This window comes from Balearica regulorum, chromosome 5 (genome assembly GCF_011004875.1).
Source record: "Balearica regulorum gibbericeps isolate bBalReg1 chromosome 5, bBalReg1.pri, whole genome shotgun sequence".
NCBI classification, from domain to species: Eukaryota; Metazoa; Chordata; class Aves; order Gruiformes; family Gruidae; genus Balearica; species Balearica regulorum.
Genome location: NC_046188.1, coordinates 38982161 through 39000145, shown reverse-complemented (window position 1 = coordinate 39000145; position 17985 = coordinate 38982161). Strand labels below are relative to the sequence as shown.

At 43.7% G+C, this 17985-nt stretch overlaps 1 long non-coding RNA gene across 2 annotated transcripts; it reads right to left on the bottom strand.

The window, feature by feature from the left end:
* Nucleotides 1-1352: 1352 nt before the first annotated feature.
* LOC142601917 (uncharacterized) lies at nucleotides 1353-17932 on the bottom strand. Of its 2 annotated transcripts, none has more exons than XR_012835491.1 (3): nucleotides 17855-17932; nucleotides 5297-5531; nucleotides 1353-2086 (listed from the first exon to the last, which is right to left on the bottom strand). It is a non-coding gene; the product is annotated as an uncharacterized LOC142601917 (long non-coding RNA). The 2 variants fall into 2 exon arrangements; XR_012835490.1 differs by lacking the exon at nucleotides 17855-17932 and adding an exon at nucleotides 13363-13560.
* Nucleotides 17933-17985: the final 53 nt, after the last annotated feature.

Here is a 17985-nt window from a genome sequence, read left to right as displayed (position 1 = left end):
TTAAGGAAATCTTTGAGATTTCTTCCTTTGATTACTGGTCAACAGTGGATGCCTGAAACCAGCTATGCAAAGCTGAAGTTTTCTTACGGAAGAGTCTGGCAGTGGTCACTGCCAATATGGGTGCAGATGTGGTCAGAAGAGGTCACAAAATATTGACAAAACTGAGTGCTCCTCGCGTTATGAACTATACCGAATATACCAAACTGTGGCCGAGTCCCGAATGTTGCCTAAGCACCCAAATGAATTTTCCGTCCTGTAGTTCTTCCAGAAATGTCCAAGCTCTCTTCCTGACAGATTGCTGGTGAATATAAAGAGGAATGTCACAACTGTGTAAATCCCAAAATAGACGATAACAGAAGTGTCTGAATGATTGCTGTTTGTTGGCCAGCTTAGACTCCATGTTGATACCAAACAGTATCCCTCAGCTGAGAGCTGGATCTTTCAGCCAGAGAATTTAAAGCTGCCTGGATTTGTGCAGGATGACTGGCAAAGGTCAGTTTAGCCCATCAGCTCCTTCCTTCCAGAGAGGAGCTAAGTAATGTGTTGGCTGCACTAAAATATTTAGGAAACATCATGTCAGTCATAGGGCCACCACATTGACCGTTCTTGTAAGGGACCACTTTTCTTTGTTTCTTTTTCAAGGGGAATGTGGTGGTTGAGGGAAAACATGAGAAGCTATCGCCTTTCCAAGTCAGACAAGATTTGGATTTGACAGATACCTCACATTTCATTCAGCATATGATGTAATGTCCAGATCTAGACTCCCCGTACAGCCTTGCAGAGGGTCAACACATCTGATGATATCCAGCTTGAAAACCTGCCAGGAACCTGAAAGCATCAGAAAGAATAGGTTTATATATTATATAGGTACACCGGACTGTGAAATAAGGCATACATTCAGATAAAATGAAGCCAGTTTGCAGTCATTATCTGTATGCCATGAGATGAGGTCATGGTATTGCTCAGTATTAGCTGTTGTGCCTGTCTTTTGTCCAACGGTGAGTTTTTCTGTCCGTAGAAGCAGAACGTGCTTATCTGTCTCATTCCATAACAGATGGGGTGTGCCTGTCTGTCTGGATGCCCCTAGGTGCCGTGAGCGTCTACAACTGCCTGGGTTTGCCTGTCTCTCCTTCTCCACACTGAGATTTCCTTAGCACGTTCCAAAAAGTGTACACTTGCATTGCTCAATTATTATTTTTTTTTATGATGATGATGATGATGATGATGCAGTGGTCACATGCTTCGTAGGGATATTTTAGGATCTGTGACTCACTAAATAATTTCCTGCTCACGGCTTACCTGAAGAAAATTGTCTTTGTGGTGTCCTGTTCATGGTTGAGATATATGTTCTTGGGTAAATATTGCGAAAGATACTGGACATGTATCTGTGAGATCTTCAGAGCTTCCTCTAGCTGCGATTGTTTGTGTCTGCCCAATAGGATGATTAATTTACAGGCAGGTGTAGGATAGATTCCTCGCATTTCAGGACAGTGCTATAAGGAAACTGGAAAAGCTTCTGAGGAGAGCTAAGGAGGTTGGGCACCTGGGCTCTGGTGATGCATTTTTCTAGCTGGATGTGAATTTGCTGTAGCATTTATGCTGTTGGGTGAGATTTGTATAAATTGAACCTTTAAGGGCTGCTATGAGGACTCAAGTCTATATACATTCAAAACCAGGTATCAATTTGGAAAGCAGTACAGGCTGTAAGGCCTCAGTCCAGTTCTCCTTGTGCATTCATTGGCGTTGATGGGACTGTTGGCCATGTGAGAATTGCTTCATCAAGTCCTCCATGAATACTTACAGGGACAAACCACAAGCCTCATCCCTTTCTGAACAGGCCAAAACCAGATTTTGTTGAAAATGGTGTCAAGCCCTTGTGAACGGGAGAAGAGATCCCTCACCGCCTCTGTTCGGCTGCCGAATTCCTGAGCTGCAGCAAGCTTCCAGCATACACAGCTGCTGCTGCTACAGTCTGTCACCAGCTTAGTCAATCATCCATTATTTATTTCCAAGTCGTACGTAAAGCTCTGCACCATAGCCTTTCGTCCACGTACAGGGAAAAGAAGAGACAGAGCTTCTGAAAGACCTGGGAAAACAAAAGCAGAGAAGCCTCTGAAATCCTTTGCTTGGGAGATTGTCTGATGTAGTTATATCCAAGGAAGAGAGGAAAAGGAAATCAAATCATATGCAATAAAAAGTTGCCACCTTGGTACAAATTCCTTTGATCTCTCCATATAATTTGTTGCAGTCAACAATTCCTTTTAGCACAAGAGATCCTTTGTTTACGAGTGTTCATCAAATGCAACACCCTTCACTTAGAGAGTATTGTGCCTGTGTTTTCTGCCACCGTCTGGGTTGTGCGATCGGTCAGTTGATCCTGCTGGGCTGCTTGATGCCTGCTGATTGCCTGGTTGAGGATGGTTAATCAGGACTACAATGCATTTCCCAGGAATAGTATACAATCAAGGAAAAATAGCGAACAGAAATGTTTGCAGACAAATAAGAGTGTCTCCGTGACAAGCCGTTCCTTGGGCATGTATATGAGCAGCATCTTTGTCACAGAAATGTTTGCTGATCAGAAATATTAAGAGGTAGATGGTTAAACAGAACAGCTGTTCAGAAACACAATGACTGTTCCAAATTCTGTTTTTAACATACTGGATTCTTTCTTTCCTTTTCATAAAGACAACAACAAATTGCTAACTAAGAGGCTTAGCCATGGAGGCTAAAGGACCCAGGACGGGCCAAATCAAAACCATGTATCGTCGTTGCCAGTGTTTCTTTTTACACTTGATTAAAAATGAGTACTCTGATTTGCAGAACGGTCACACTGGAAGGGAATGCTGCCAACAAAGTTTGAGAAACACTTTTAATTTCTTAAAATCAGTTGCTGGTAGCCCATCTGCAGGCTGCAGCTATAATCTCTCACGTGAACCCAGTGTTCCGGGAAAGCTCTTGCACTTCACTCAGGTTGGACTGAAGAGCAGCAAGGTTGATTCCTCTGTTGTGTGTGAAAAGAGTAGACTTGGAAAAAACCCACCCACATCTGTCTTACCAGGTGGATACTGAAAAGTGCAAAATAGGCACTCCTATATCTTTCAGCCCTTCTTTTTCCGCTATCTTATCTACCAGCATCCAAGGCTGCCCTAATTCTGAAGGCACATCTACGCCGGGTGAAGGAGCATGGTGTGAGGGTTTTGAGTTAGCAGTGACCTAGATCTGACCAAAGAGCAATGCTTTTACTGAGACCCTAAGGAAGCAGACCCTCGCTCCGTCGTCCCAGTTACTACTGCCCCCGGCAGACCTGCAGAACTGCTTAATGTTATGCCACAGCAGTATGGGCTCAAGGTACTACGCATCAGCTGCTCCACCACGACTGGCAGGGTGCCTGCTCTGACCCTTCTTGAGGGTGAAGTCACTCATCCCTCATTCTTGTAATGCTGAAAGTCTGCATATTGTGCAGCGTTAGTGGGGAATAAGAGGCTGCACAGAAGTAGTTACTGCAAGTCTGCTCTTGTTTGGCATCCTGTTACTGCCCAGGTATGTAGCAGGTAGTTCAAGGTTAGTAAAGATCACTTAACTCCAAGAGGTGGACCAGATCACACTTGGCGTTCAGGCATACAGGCAGGAGTGCAGAGGAAGTCACTGATTTGAGTCTAATCAGACAGTATGTGAGTGTAACTGGAACTTGAATTACTGAACAACATAAAAGGAAACCTAAAATGCACTGACTCCCCATCAATCTTGAATTGCTGGCACCCAGAAGAGAAACGCCATCCAGTGACCATCAGCAGTAAAGCCTGCTCAGTTTATGTGTCCACATTAGGACTGTTACCTAGTCTTTACATCATGCTTACACCTTCAGGATCAAGCAGAGATTGCAACTGCACTCCTGGATAAGTGGATATTTATGAGTACTTGCCCATTACCTACATAACTAACACCAGCACCCCGTGGCTTGAACTCACACAAGTATGGCTGTAACGCTCATTCAGCTGAATTCTTCCATGGTAACATATAGACACACACCAAAAGTGCATTTAGCTACCCCTAAGCTTGAAAAAATATATCTCTCAGTTTTGTGGCTCAATCTCTGTTTATGAGATTAAAAATGAAGCGTGGGAGCAAATGGGGACGCTTGTGCTTCTAATTGCTTGCTTTGTGCGACAGCCAGATAGTGCGAGGCACAGCTATTCCCAACCCATTTTACAGCTGAACTGCAAGAGGAAAACTGTGAGCGCTAATTTTACAGAGCAAGCAGACCTGCTAGAGAAGCGGCTGCCTTTTTAATATCTGTCCCAGTGACGTGCAAAGGAGTTAAGATCTCACAACAAGCAGTGATGTCTGGAAAGTTCCAAGTTTGTCTATGTCTTTGAAAACCAGGGCTTACGTGAATTGCCTCACACGTGGCATCCATTTTTATTGTCTTATGTCACGGGGCAATCTTCGCTGAGTTGAAGATTCAATGCCTACCAACTTTGTCGTGCCTGATGGGTAGCAAAACCCTGGCCGCTGGGAAGGCTCTTGCTGGGCTAGATATACCTGACTGAGGGAACGCGTCTACCGTTTTCCTGCCTGGTCTCAAAAGTCCCTGCAGGTTGTAGATGGTGATCAGATGAGTGGCCTCCAAGGAGAAGCAGGCTATTTCAGGAAGTGTGGCTGATGATGCAGTAAATGGTACTCCCCCCTAAGAGAGTACTTAGCCACTCTGTTGGCAGACTGGGAGGCCCTGCAGCTCAGTTAGCTTTGCTGTCTTTGGAAGAGAGGTGAGATGAAGGTGTTTTATGCTCCTGACCTTTAATACACTTGTGCTGTTATTGAGTTTGAAGTGTAAGCTGCAAGGCCTGGGTCAAATTTCAGTGTAAATGCGTTCACACTTGCTTTTCCAGTTGGATATCATTATTCTGCTTGCTTTTCTCTCTATCCTAACATGCTGAGGGTGCTGCAGTGCACAGCTAAGCAGATGGCTCACTTCATCCTGGAGACGGATCCATTTCTGAGCATGGGGGTTCTTGCATCTGAAGAAGTGCTTGAGTGAAACCACTTGAGTGAAAGCTGCAGTGGAAACTGGAGGTCTTTAAGGTCATTTACCACGTGTATGAGGGAGATCTGCTTACAAGGAAGCAGAAAAAGGGAGAAAAGCTCTGCCAGAGGAACGCTTCTTGCTGCATCCCCAACATTCATCACCCTGCAGCATGTGGGGGTTTCCTGAGGACATGCAATCCCAGATATGCTAGAAACAAATTTGTGAAGTCTGGTGAGCGCAAAGCCCCAGACAGCATGGTCACAGGCTTACCATCTGTGCGTGATCCCAGTAGGATCAGGCCTCCAGTTCACATGTGAAGTTCTCAGCTTTCTTCTTTTGTTGCTAAAATGGTTCTGCTCCCCATCCAGGCAGCTTTCCAGGCCAGCCCTCATCTCCCAGGACACTGCAGTGATGGAAGGTGGCCAGTATAGAGTGGTATCAGTATAACTCTCTGTGTACCGGGAGCTTAAGCGAACCTTAAGTGAGGAAACATCATTGCTTCATCCTGCAAAGAGGAGATAAATTCTAATGGACCTTGATCTTTGAAAGCCTTTCAAACTCATTTAGAGGGGCCACGTGATTTTGAGAATGTACGGTCCCAAGTGGACGTGTAGAGAGTACCACTATCATTATTTAATTAAAGCTCACCGAGGGTTTCACTGCAGAAAATTAGTATTTATTTAGTGTTTCCTGCAACACAGCATTGCTGCATTGTTATACTCTTTGAAAAGGTATTTCTCTCACCTTAAGCTGTTGGGCACAGCTTGTATTAGCAGGATCGCCCTGAGGAGAGTCCGAAGAGCAGCCTTTGTGGCCCTACTTGTCTGCACACAGCTGTCACGATAATTTCTTAGCCCTGAGCAGGGGTGTCCTGGCAGCTCAGGAAAGGAAGGCTTCCTGGCATTGAGGAGATTTTGGCTGCTGTCTTGGCATTTGAGTTTTCTGTAGTGTTTTTAGGGTTTTTTTTCCATGTTGCTGCCTGCCTTGGCCCTTTTTCTGTGCCTTTTTTATGATTTCCTAATTCACTTCTGCATTTTGTGTGACAATGAAATGATCCTTGGCCTGTGGCAAGGATCATATTGACGGGAAATAACGTCAAGACTTCTGATGAAACGTCCTTGGTGAATGCAAAAATACAAGTGCTGCATAGGTATATGTGTACTTACACACGCAGGAATTGGAGTCCTTAGCTAAATCAGCAGCAATGGGAATACAATCCAAAGACTTTGGTTCTTAAAATAAACGGTTGCTATTATAAAGTATCATTTTCAGCATTACTCTCATGCAGCTCTATTTGGGCTATTTGTAAATTAGGCCATCTAAAATGTGGGCAAGCTGTAACACGGGTCAGTTTTGCTGCGGAGAAAGCGTCTTGTACAAGTTAAGTGACACAAAGTTTGAAATACTTTGTTTGTGACTGTTAGGGCAATATAAAATACTTTTTATTAGAATACACCAGGTAGTTTCACTGCAGTGATTCCAAATTTCTCAAAAAAAAGAGCCATCGTAAGCTATATTCATGATCCTCTTTCCCTACCCTGCACTTGCATTAGAGGATCGGAATATGAAAATCATTAAAAATATAGCACATGCTGTCAGAGAACTATGGAAAATTGCTGTTTTGAGCATCTAAAGCTGGAAATTCCTTTGTCTTGGACTGCAGCTATGAGCTTCCTGTCTTGATACATCATTAATGTGTTTCCTCTTTCATAATATCTTTTTTAAAAACATTAGTATATACAATATATAGTATTTACTACAAGCAGAGATATTGTCCTAATATATATTGGATGTGGAGGTTGGAAGTAATTTTTTATTCCAATCCAATGTTTCTTTAAAATACTGTGTGGTTTCAAGCAGATAGCAGTTAAATTCTAGCTAGGAAAAGGAGAAAATATATTTCTGGCAGGGATTTGAAAAAAGGAGAATCAGTGGTCTAGAGACCATCGGCTGGACGCTCCAGAGAAGGAGGAGAACAGGAGCTTTGAAATCAGTAGTGAAAATATGAAAGAACAAAGACAGAGCGGAAAGAGGGAAAGAGGAACTAAAAGGATGTTATGGATGAGGAAGAAAAGGGGAAATGCTACAATAAAACCGGTGCCTTTGCACTTCAGTGGGGAAGTAATGGATGTCTGAAGATGGAACTGGTGACTGGAACACCTGTACGGATCAGGATTTCTAGAGCAGGGACAAAGAGAGGCCACAGCAGCACAGGAGTGAGGAAGCAAAGCTAAATGTCAGTGGCAGTGAAAAATCCATTTTGAGGCATAAACAGGAAAAACGAGCAAAACCCTTTTATCTGTTATTACCCTACAGGTAGCATTTGCTATCCAGATGACTGTTCTCTGGAGAAGGCAATTTAATCCTAAGTTAATTAAAAAAATGGCCAGCCTTTTTTTAGTACTCCCTGTGACAGGAATAGTAAGCAGAATTTGTCTGAGCCTCGACTCACCCTGTTTTCTTCAGGCAAATCTGTGAAAATAGACGCATTGATTGTTTTCCAGATTGTACCAGAGGTGGATTTAGTCAAGACTCCAAAGGCGTGGATCTCTACAAATAGAAAAAGTAGGTACTATTCCCAAATGAGTAACCAAACTTACCAAGATGGGCACAGTGGAGAAAAGTGGTGAAGGAGAAAACTCATTTTCTGAACAGGGATGAAAAGTTGTAGGGGCTTGATCTGGTCCAGCTAAAGTCAGTAAGGCACCTCTTCTACAAAAGACGAACTTGCAAAATCCTTGTTGCATAAATTCAGAGGTTTGTGCACATACCAGTGAAGTACGTGGGCATATGGGACAGACTTTCTGAGAGTCGGTCTGCAAACCTGCCGAATCTACGGTAGATAACAGACTTCGCAGCTCTCTAGGATTTTCTCATGCTGAGGGCAGGTGCAGTATATGAGGAACTAATCTGAAACCAGGCTTTTCTTGCCCTTGTTATTCTCATAATTTGTGTCAACCAAATCTACACTGACTGAACAGAAAGAAAATGGAGACTTTTCCTCTAAAATGAAAATATGTGTATTAATATAGATTTGTGAAATTACTCATTGGCCATGCCTCTGTTTCCTTCTCTGACTGCATCTCCTGTCAGCTGCCCACTGACTTCAGTATCCAGATTTCATTTAATTTTTAGTCCATTGGTTTTCAGTTAAGGAGTTTCCTCATGAGGATCAGCCTAGAAAAATCTCTCACTGGGCTGTTGCCTTCCTTTACGGAGTTGCACAATTATTTGTGTGTTCTCATCATGGTGCTAGGCTTAGAAATACCAGTACCAAAAAATGCAGAGCAGTTGGAAGAATAAGCTATGCTTGAGCAAGATCGCTCATTCTGTACTGGGAGGCTTTGGGGATGGTGGGAATTGGGCCAGTCTGCTGGGAGTAATAGGGTATGTCTCAATTGTCCTCTTGTTGACTTGTTAATCCATTTAGTATTTGGTTTAGTTTATTGATTATTCTTTTTTCTTTATGTTTTAGGGTTCTTCCTACAGTAACTCATATATACATATATATATAAAAAAATCTTATGTTACTAAATGGGAAGGGCTCCACGTAAGCTAAACAGTTTACTCAAATTAGTCTTAGGTGTTGCCCTCTGTAGACAGGTACCCATGCGAACAGGAGACCCTGCCACAGACCCATCAGCTGATAACGCAGAAGGGGTGAACACGCTCACGAGCAGCACAGAGCTCTCGAAGCTGCTGATTTCAGCGACTGACCCCTGCGGCGTGGCAGGGCATTAACCTTTGGGAGTGTGATCCGGGACAGGTGACGGGGGCCCGAGGTTAAAGTCCAACCTCTTAGCAACACCTTTGTGTGCCTCAGCCGAATTCCCTTCCCACCTCTCTCCCACTTCTCCCAGTGACCCAGCCCCTCTGACCCGTCCCGCAGCACTACCTGATGGGATGAGGCTTCTCAGCTGCATTTCTTACAGGGGGTTGGGGGTTAGGGCCAATATTAGCGTACATGTGAAGCCACCTTATCAAGGTATGAAGAGTTTTTAGCATTTTACTAGTGAGTGAGGGAATGAAGAGATGACAGGCGTGGACAAAGTATTTAGAAATTTGCTTCTAAATATTTACCATATGCATTAAGAGTGCTTTAAAATTAGGACAGATGCTGAAATGAGATATTTGAGCTGCATTAAGGGTATAGGAGTAGATACAATCACTTAGTCTCATGCTTACATTACAAATCAGATCATCGTATAACACACAGTCTTCTATAGATTGAAAGCAAGTAGGTCACTTTTATATCACAGCAAATATTTTATGAAAAGGTTGATTTGTGTAGACAGACTGGATAAGCAGCAACATCTTTGTAGCTTCACAGATGATTTTTGTCTTCTGTTTGAGAGGTGATATTCTGTCATACCCTTGCACTCATAAATCCAGTGTTTATCTGCTAAACCGACTGAGGTCTCAGGGTTACAGAAATGAGAAACACAGCTCCTAAAAAGAACTAGATTCTGGATGTCATTGAGACAAGCTGTTGCATTGAAAAATGGTATGTGATATGATTCCGTTAGTATCTGGAAAACAAATGCCATATATAGTTGCTTCCACTCCATCAGCAGGGAAAGGTATCAGGCTTCAGAAACAGTTTTCACAAATGGGAAAGTCAATGTCTCCTGACGTGAAGTGCTTGAGATCTTTGGGGTGACAATCAAGAATTTACAACATTTAATATATTCTGTATTTTTCCTGTAGAAAGACTGAGAAAGATTTTAAAATATACTGATAAATCTGATAATTAATGACTATAAAACATAGGTAGACATGCGAATTTCAACAAATGAGACTTAGAGAGAGAAAGAAATGTGTGATGAATATGGCTTTCTGTGTCCACTATTGTAAATGTTCAAAGACAGATCTGCCATAAAACCCACTGTGGATGACAAAGTAGAAAACTCATGAGCAATACAAAAAATTCAGGCTACGGTTTCTGTACCCTTGATGCTCACCTGAGATACAGTTTGAAATGGCCGGTTATTCTGCCCAGAATGGAATAGAAGGTTTCATCTCAAAGGCTAGTAAGTCAGAAGCCATAAAATGTTCCTCTCTGCTCACCTTTCCCTTTCAGGAAGGAACAACTACAGTGAGCTGCATAGGTGGATAATACGGATAGAAAAGATACTGCAGTCAACCTGGAGCTTATGTCTGAAGGATATTGCTTTTGCCACAACTCTGATGATAGTGGATTTACAAAGGCAAGGAAACTCATTTAGCTCAACCTTCCTTAAATCCAAATCTTGTAACTTGGAATAATAAAAAAAAATTAACATGATTGAGAGATTTGGTAAAACAGCAGAGACTAAACAAGGGTTAATCATATATTTTGGGGCTGGCTGAACAAGACCGTATAGCTTGGTAAGGCTCACGACGTCCTTTGTCAGTACGGAGCCCAGGCTGATTATGTAAGGGCATTTTTGCTGGGCAGAAATGCAATTTCTTACAGATGCAATTTTTTACAGATGCAGCGCTCAATATGTGAATGAAACAGTTTTCTGCTGATTTGTCCCACACTGGGGAAACCTGTCCTGGAGAAACAGCCCTATTGATGGAGGGTGTTCATTGCCCTGCCTTATTTTCTGTTCCCTCAGACAACAGTCTACACTTCATGGCACTGAATCAAGCTATGAAGGTCAGTCATGTGGTGTATTACTGATGGTAAATGTTAATTTTTGACAGATTTAGGACATACAGCTTGTCTGTATTCATCTCCTGATGTTCCTGTTATCATTATTTATCACTGGATCATGATAGCTTCTGAGTCCCAGTGGAGCCCCACTGTGCTAAGTACTACAGAAGCACATGCCTGGCTTTGCTGGTTTGGCTTCTCTCCAGTATATTCGTGTATCCCCTGCCTTGCTATCCTGTTTTTCTCCTGTTCAACAAAGGGGCTATTTAAAACACTGGGGAGAGAGGAGTGGGGGGAATGATCTTTTGCTTTTTAATCTCTAAGTGTCCTTGCTCCGCCCTCCATTGCAGAAAAACATGAGTAGTTCTTCGTTGGATGTGCAACTAACCCAGCATATTCTGTTAGCTGCCACATACCTACTGACTTCAGTGAGATCTGCAAAGCAGAGAGGTGCTGTGGCGCTTTTCCATCATACAGGTGAAGCTCTGGTATCAGTGCAGGTTTGTCACTTGTTTGAAGCTCATGCTGAATCTCTGTGATGTGAGCTTAATTAATTTAACCTACTCTTTCCTATCAAAGTCTGATGTAAAATACTCACAGCTGGCCCGTTCTTGGCTGATGTGGTTGAGAGAATATCCCCAGATGGAGGTTTCTCTCATGTGCAAGATGTACTGGAATCTGTCCTCTTGCCAAGCGAGATCGTTTCCAGCTTTGTACATTGTGGGGGCAGGGTCACAAGTACAGCCTCTTTAAGTGTCTGTGAAGTGGCAAAGCAAGACTAATCTCAGTCTCTGATGATGGAAAGTGCAGCACCAGCATGATGGGCTGATATTTTTCTGATACCCAAGAGATCATCCTTGCTTCTTTGGGACCATACTGAAGCCAAAGATGAGATAATCTGTATTTGGGGAGGAAACCCCACAATTTTTTAATGCAGCCTGTGATAGGAATTTTGCTGTTCCTGCAGGAGAACGGATGGATGCTCCTGAGAATGGGATTCCACTGCAAATTGCAGTCCAGAACTGTTTGAGCAGACTCACACACCTGTATTAGTTCCCAGAGCCCATGCTGAGCACTGATTCACTGGGAGTTTCCTACAACGTAAAGGACCTTATAACTTAGAGGCTATAGGGCAACAAGGTGAAGCCTATAGTGATGCTCTCCGCAGCAGCTTCTGAACGGAAAGGAAGAGGAACCCATACCTTTTCAGCCACACTTGCAGTGACTGAGTAAACCTCCTCTCTGAAAACACCTTGTGCAGACTCAGCAGGCAAAAGCCCCGTGTAGCTGTTCAGCTGAAAGGCCCTCATGAATTCATGCCACCTGTACCAAATTGGAAATTTCCTCTGCCCAAAACAGTGTTCGATTACCTCGCAAATAACCTTCGATAATGCAGTATTACCAGGCAGAGAAGGAACACTTTGCTATAGCTCATTTTTCACACACCCAGCAAATGCACCAAGTTCCCCACCTTAGGTTGGCTCAGTCGTTAGCGTTAATTCTCTCTCTCTCTCTGGGCCCGGGGACGAGCAGCCCTGGCTACGTGGAGATAGCTAGCCTGGGGTCAATGCTTTGGTGACTTGTCTGCCCTCACCATTGCGGAGTGTGGAGGCACAGATGAAGAAGGGACATAGCGGTCAGGATGGAAATAATGGGGGTTTTTTTTCTCACTACCTGTTGTGGGGGAACATGTAAAATCCCTGGGAAGGAAGCAGAGGTGATGGGGTTACCAGGCAACCACCAGTAGGAAAAAAATAACGTGAAAGGAGAGCGGGGAAGGAGGGATCCAATCAAGGACCTGACTGGCCAATTACATGCCGGAGACAGTGATGGAGTGAGAACATTAAGATTTCATAGTAGGTGAGGAAATCTGTTTTAGGTAGACAGAAGATGCAGAAAGAAAAAAGGTAAGTGACTAAATGGACAGAGCAGAGATGAAAATTCTTCACTGAAATGAAATATACCCTGTTATTTTAAGCATTATAAGGCCTGGGGTTGTTCATGCAGAGAGATTTGTAGAGGTTTCGTTTATGTTCTGCCACTAATGCTGCTTGTTGGATTTTGCAGCTCTCTCCAATCTTGAAGAAATGAAATTAAGCATTTCTTTTTCATTTCCTGATCTGGTCAGCCTGTCCACATTTTGCATCCTCCCACTGGGTAGCACAGGGCTTGTTGCCAAATTAAAGCCCTGTTTTTTAACAGAAAATACAGTAAACCAAGAAAGCAAATCCTGATTTCATTCATCAGACTAGAGAGATGAATCTTATTTTATTCAAACCTTCTTTGAGATCAGCCAAGTGCCTGACTAAGGGGCACAAAAATCAAGAACCGTGCAATTTGGCCATATCAGGCTTTCTACCGCACAGTCAAATGATGGCATTCAAAGCTTATTGAGAGGTATTCTACAAATGTTACGTCTGTGGTGCAGTCCAGAGAGTGGGATTATTAGATTTTCAGGCATGTGCAATAGACAGAATGCATGGAGAGGCGATTGCTTTGCTTTTCTTCCCTTCCCTCTCCTGGGCAAGCCTTGGTCACTGCCTGTTCGTTGGCAGCGAGCGGAGCCAGGGCTCTGCTCCAGGGCCGTGATCAGCCCTTTGGAAACTGGGTGGAAATAAAACATCACTTGACTCCCAATCTGGCAAGCAAATGCAGATGAGTAGAACCGTGCGGGACAGAGACCGTGCTCCGGGGTTACCTGACAGCTTGATCTGCCTCTTCCTGGACATCGGTCTGCGTCTGACCTGTGCAGCTCTCAGGACATGGAGCAGTTTTTCCCACCAGTCCCCTCTGGGTGATCCAACACTCTCAGATTGGACTCGTTGCATCCTTCTCTGTCGTGAGCTTTTGCGTTGATAATGCCACCAACGCAGCAGCAGAGATGCTAAGATCAGAGATGTCTGCAGAAACACAACAGCCAGCATCAGGAGCTGCAGTCTGGTTTTAGTATGTGATCATGCACGAGATGACAAGAAGCTGGTGCTGCTTTGCTTGGGAGCTCATTTCCCCTCCTGCCTGCAGTTATTAGCGGCCATGTGGCATCCTGACATTTCATCTTTATTAACTTCTTGACAGATACCCTTTCGGGGTTTATTGGGAGATTAATTGTTTTCAGGAAGCTTTCAGACTGTTAGCAAGGTTTTGTCTTTCCCCCCCCCCCCCATCCCTTCAAACAGGTGACTCTAATAAAGCACTATGAGATGTATTAAAATGCTCTGAGGATGCCAGGAGCATCAGTCTTCTCACTGTACCCCAACTTCTCTGCTCTTTGCAGCCCAGAGCTGAGAGCAACGAGGGGGGACCCAGTTTTGAAAAGGGCCCCAGCTGCAGCCATCATTGCAGCCACTTTAGTTAGATCTTCGTGGCATTTTTCCAGCAGAAAAAAAGAGCACACGAGCCTGACTATTTTTTTCTATAGTCAATGCATGTGATTAGTGGTATTTATAAAAACTGTGCAGAAAACAGCATCTCAGGAAAAGGAAAAGTACAGGCAGATGCACTGAACGAAAGGAGAAATTAACAGACTTTGAAGTCAGCAAAAGTGCCTGATTAAGGATTTAAAAACCAGAATTTTGCAATTTGGCTGTGCTATGGGTTTCTAAAGCACAATTCAACGACGGCTTTTGAGGCCTACTGAAAGCTATTCTGTAAATGACTGCATGTGGAGTGCCATCTGAAGATACTGGTAACGTTGTCATTGTTTTCAGGGTGGAAAGAAGGAAACTTCACCAGCAAAAATGTTAAAACAAAATAAGGGGGGGTGAACTCATAGTCTCCCACTCAAACCTTCCCTTTCCCTCCTTTAAAATTTTGTGATTTCAGCATTTTCTTTGCATTGCCCATAATTTTCTGTCACTGGTTTGTTGATTTTTTGATGTCTTTCCCCCAAACCAGAAGATAAGCATTTAAAAGAACATTTTCCCATTCCTATTTACTATAAAACCAGTAGCAAATCACTCATTTCATAAGTAATTAAAGCCCAGCAATTTTGCATTAGCATAGGAATTTAAATCTCCCTTGTGCTTCGCTGCAGAACTAGATTTGCCCAGGACACGGGATGGGACTTGGAGCTTTTTACTATTAATCTGCGAGTTCAAACGCAGGTTGGCAAAATCCAAAGCGCTGTGATGATCTCCTTGTTCAGCAGCCTCTAATATGTTTTGGAAACTGCCCAGAGTATAATGATAAGGATACATAGACAACACTTTTCACCTGATGACGTATAGCTAGTTTATTTGTTCCGTCTCCGTGGACTGCTAGACATGTGCACAGAGACAGTTTGCCCTCCATTTATAGATGTAGTCCTCTCAATTTAACTGTGTTTATCTGAGACTATAAAGGGCGTCCTTGGTAGTGTCCCCACTGTACCTCCCACATGTGATTGGAGGGCTCAGCGCCACCAGTCCTGCATCCACTGGAGATAACGAACAATGTAAATTAGGGGCAGTCTCTTTTGGTATATGTATGTGTAGTGCCTAGCAGAGGGGGGCATAGTAGGATGGGATTCCTCATTAGGTCTGATCAGAGAAGTACATAAAAATAATTTCACTGAGGGAGGGTGATACTAAATGACATCCAAACGCCAGGGCATGAAAAGGTGCCAGTTTTCATCCAAGTATTTTATGCATTTTTAAAACACACAAATGGAATCAATATGTCTAAGTAGTCATTGCTTAAGGTGCCTTTCTTTGACATTAAAAGCAGTGTGCATAAATTCCTCATTTTACCTGATAGCTTTCATTAGCTCTCCAGCTGTAATCCACACCTCCTGCTAACAAGGACAGAACCGCAATACTCATTAGGATTCTCCCTTTAGAGGAAGCCAAGTGAAAAAGCCCTAGACTTTTATGCTGTGGTAGAAGGTGAAAATGTCACCAGATGAACAATTCCTTCCAGTGGTGCTTCAGCTAGTCTCACCATGCAATTGAAGATTTATTGTAAGCCATCAGACCCCATTATTTCCCATCCAGGAGTCTTTGCTTTTCAGCCCCTCACTCATCCAAAGACATACTTGCTGAGGAGAGGTGCAGAGTCAGCAGGGAAGATGGACCACATGAATAATTAAAATGGAGGTTGAGTTCCCATTTGCTACTGAAGAGAAATGGTTTGCACAAAAATAGAATGAGACAGGGCATCAGAGATGCTCCAGAAGGGTGGCTGTTATGTCTGTTGGCATTTCTGCTCTCTGGGAGGATTGTTCATGACAGGGACATTTAAATATTTGGTTTAGAAAGGCAACTTATCGTAATATTATTTGGAAATGCTCTGCTGTGGATAAGGCTAGAGAGATGTGTTTGGCAAAGGTAGAAACTGCTAACAAGTAGCAGTTAGCTAGTGAACGGGGATCCGCAGTGTGCGCACATGTGAATTACCTGGTGGAAAAGTATATTACACAGAATATTATCTCAGTAACAAAGACAAGCACTCAGAAATAAGAAAACTGAAAAATTAAGGTTAGCTTTGATTTTTAATGTAGTTGTGCCATTAAAGACTACCAAGTGCCATGTTTTCATAGCTTCCTTCTGTATTCAGTGGTAAGGATGGACAGTGCTCATCTGTTCAGTATGTTGTTTTCTTCCACTGTTCAATCGCATCATTATATTTTTGCAGACATTATTAAATTTATTTTCATAAACACTCAGAGCTAAGGGACCTGTTATCACACACACACCCCCTTTAGAGATGCAGCCTTGAGGTACAGAGATTACAAAAATCTTATTTTGGGTGCTTGAACTAAGGGAGATTTCAGAGAACTTGACTTCTCAGGGTGCAGAGAATTGTAAAACACACAAAGCGTGACTACTATAACTTTATTTGCAGCGAGGGCTCAGCACATCTGTAAATCGGACCCCTGGTGTTGGTCTCCAATAAATGAGGAACTGAAATTACTGGACAACTGTGAAATGTTAGGTTGACAAAAACCTTTATTAATATAATGTATGACTATATCACTGGGAAGAATAGAGTCCAGTTCTCCAAAGCAGCATTCTTCTGCCTTAACTATTTCGTCTTGTCACTTTCTGTAACCTTCCCTCGGTACCTTGACATCTTGCAATGACTGAAACACATAAAGCAAGTGTTCTGCAGGCAGCTCTCCTTCACAGAAAACAAACCCAGTGTATCTGCAAGGCATACAGTGACTCTAACGTATTGAACAAGACAGGAATCCTGGGGAAAAAAAACCCAGAAGAGTGTGTGGTTATGCAATTAAAGTCCATCTCCTAATGCATCGGTACAAGAGGACTGAATAAAGAGCAAATAAGCAGCATCAGCTTTGGTTTGTCCTTACTTTTTGATTGCTCTTGTACAACAATAATATCCCTTTCCTGTACTTTATACACACTCTACGCATCTCTAACAGAAGGGGAAGAAATTCCATCGCCAGCTACCACCCCGACGTGCCATCGGCGAGGTGATAACCCCCAGGCTGACTTCACGGACCCAGCGAGGGAACGGCTGACCTTGGCAGCCCTCCGCAACGGCTCGGGCAACACGGGCACGCGGAGCCCCGCTAGCGGGACGCGGGGGTACCAGGCACACCGTACCGTAGATTGGTAGATTGTGGTTATCGGTCTAGATAAAAAGCTTCTTAACCTGCAGCATATGTATATTCTTCCACCCACTGAATGTTGTTTTTCACCCTGTAAATGGCTGGTGGTGTCACTTAGGAGTCAAAATGCCAAGGACCACACCGTGCGGCCTTCCCAGACATCCCGCATCACCACACACTCTTCTGGGTTTTTGGTTTTTTCCCCCAGGATTCCTGTCTCGTTCAATACGTTAGAGTCACTGTATGCCTTGCAGACACGCTGGGTTTGTTTCCTGTGAAGGAGAGCTGCCTGCGGAACACTTGCGTCCTGACGCGCGTCAGACATTGCAAGATGTCAAGGTACCGAGGGAAGGTTACAGAAAGTGACAAGACGAAATAGTTAAGGCAGAAGAATGCTGCTTTGGAGAACTGGACTCCATTCTTCCCAGTGATGGATGCGATGCCCACACCTCTCTCACTCTTGCACTTTGCCTGGCATTTACCAGAGGGCCAAGATGAGGTGAAAATGATTGTAAAATGCTTGCATCTCTGGGTTTTTTAAAAACAAACAGCTCAGAATTAGCATTAAAAATGCATTTAGCTTTCCTCACTGATGCTGCTGTCCTGGTTACGCACCACTCACGGGTGAAAAGCAGCTCACCTCGCACTTGCGCTGGGAGGACGGGGCAGCACAACCCTTCCTTTCACACTTGTGTTTCCCCGGGCCGGGACTGCGTGCTGGGAAGGGGGGACCTGCCCCCGCCCCGTCCCGTCCCAGTCCCAGTCCCAGTC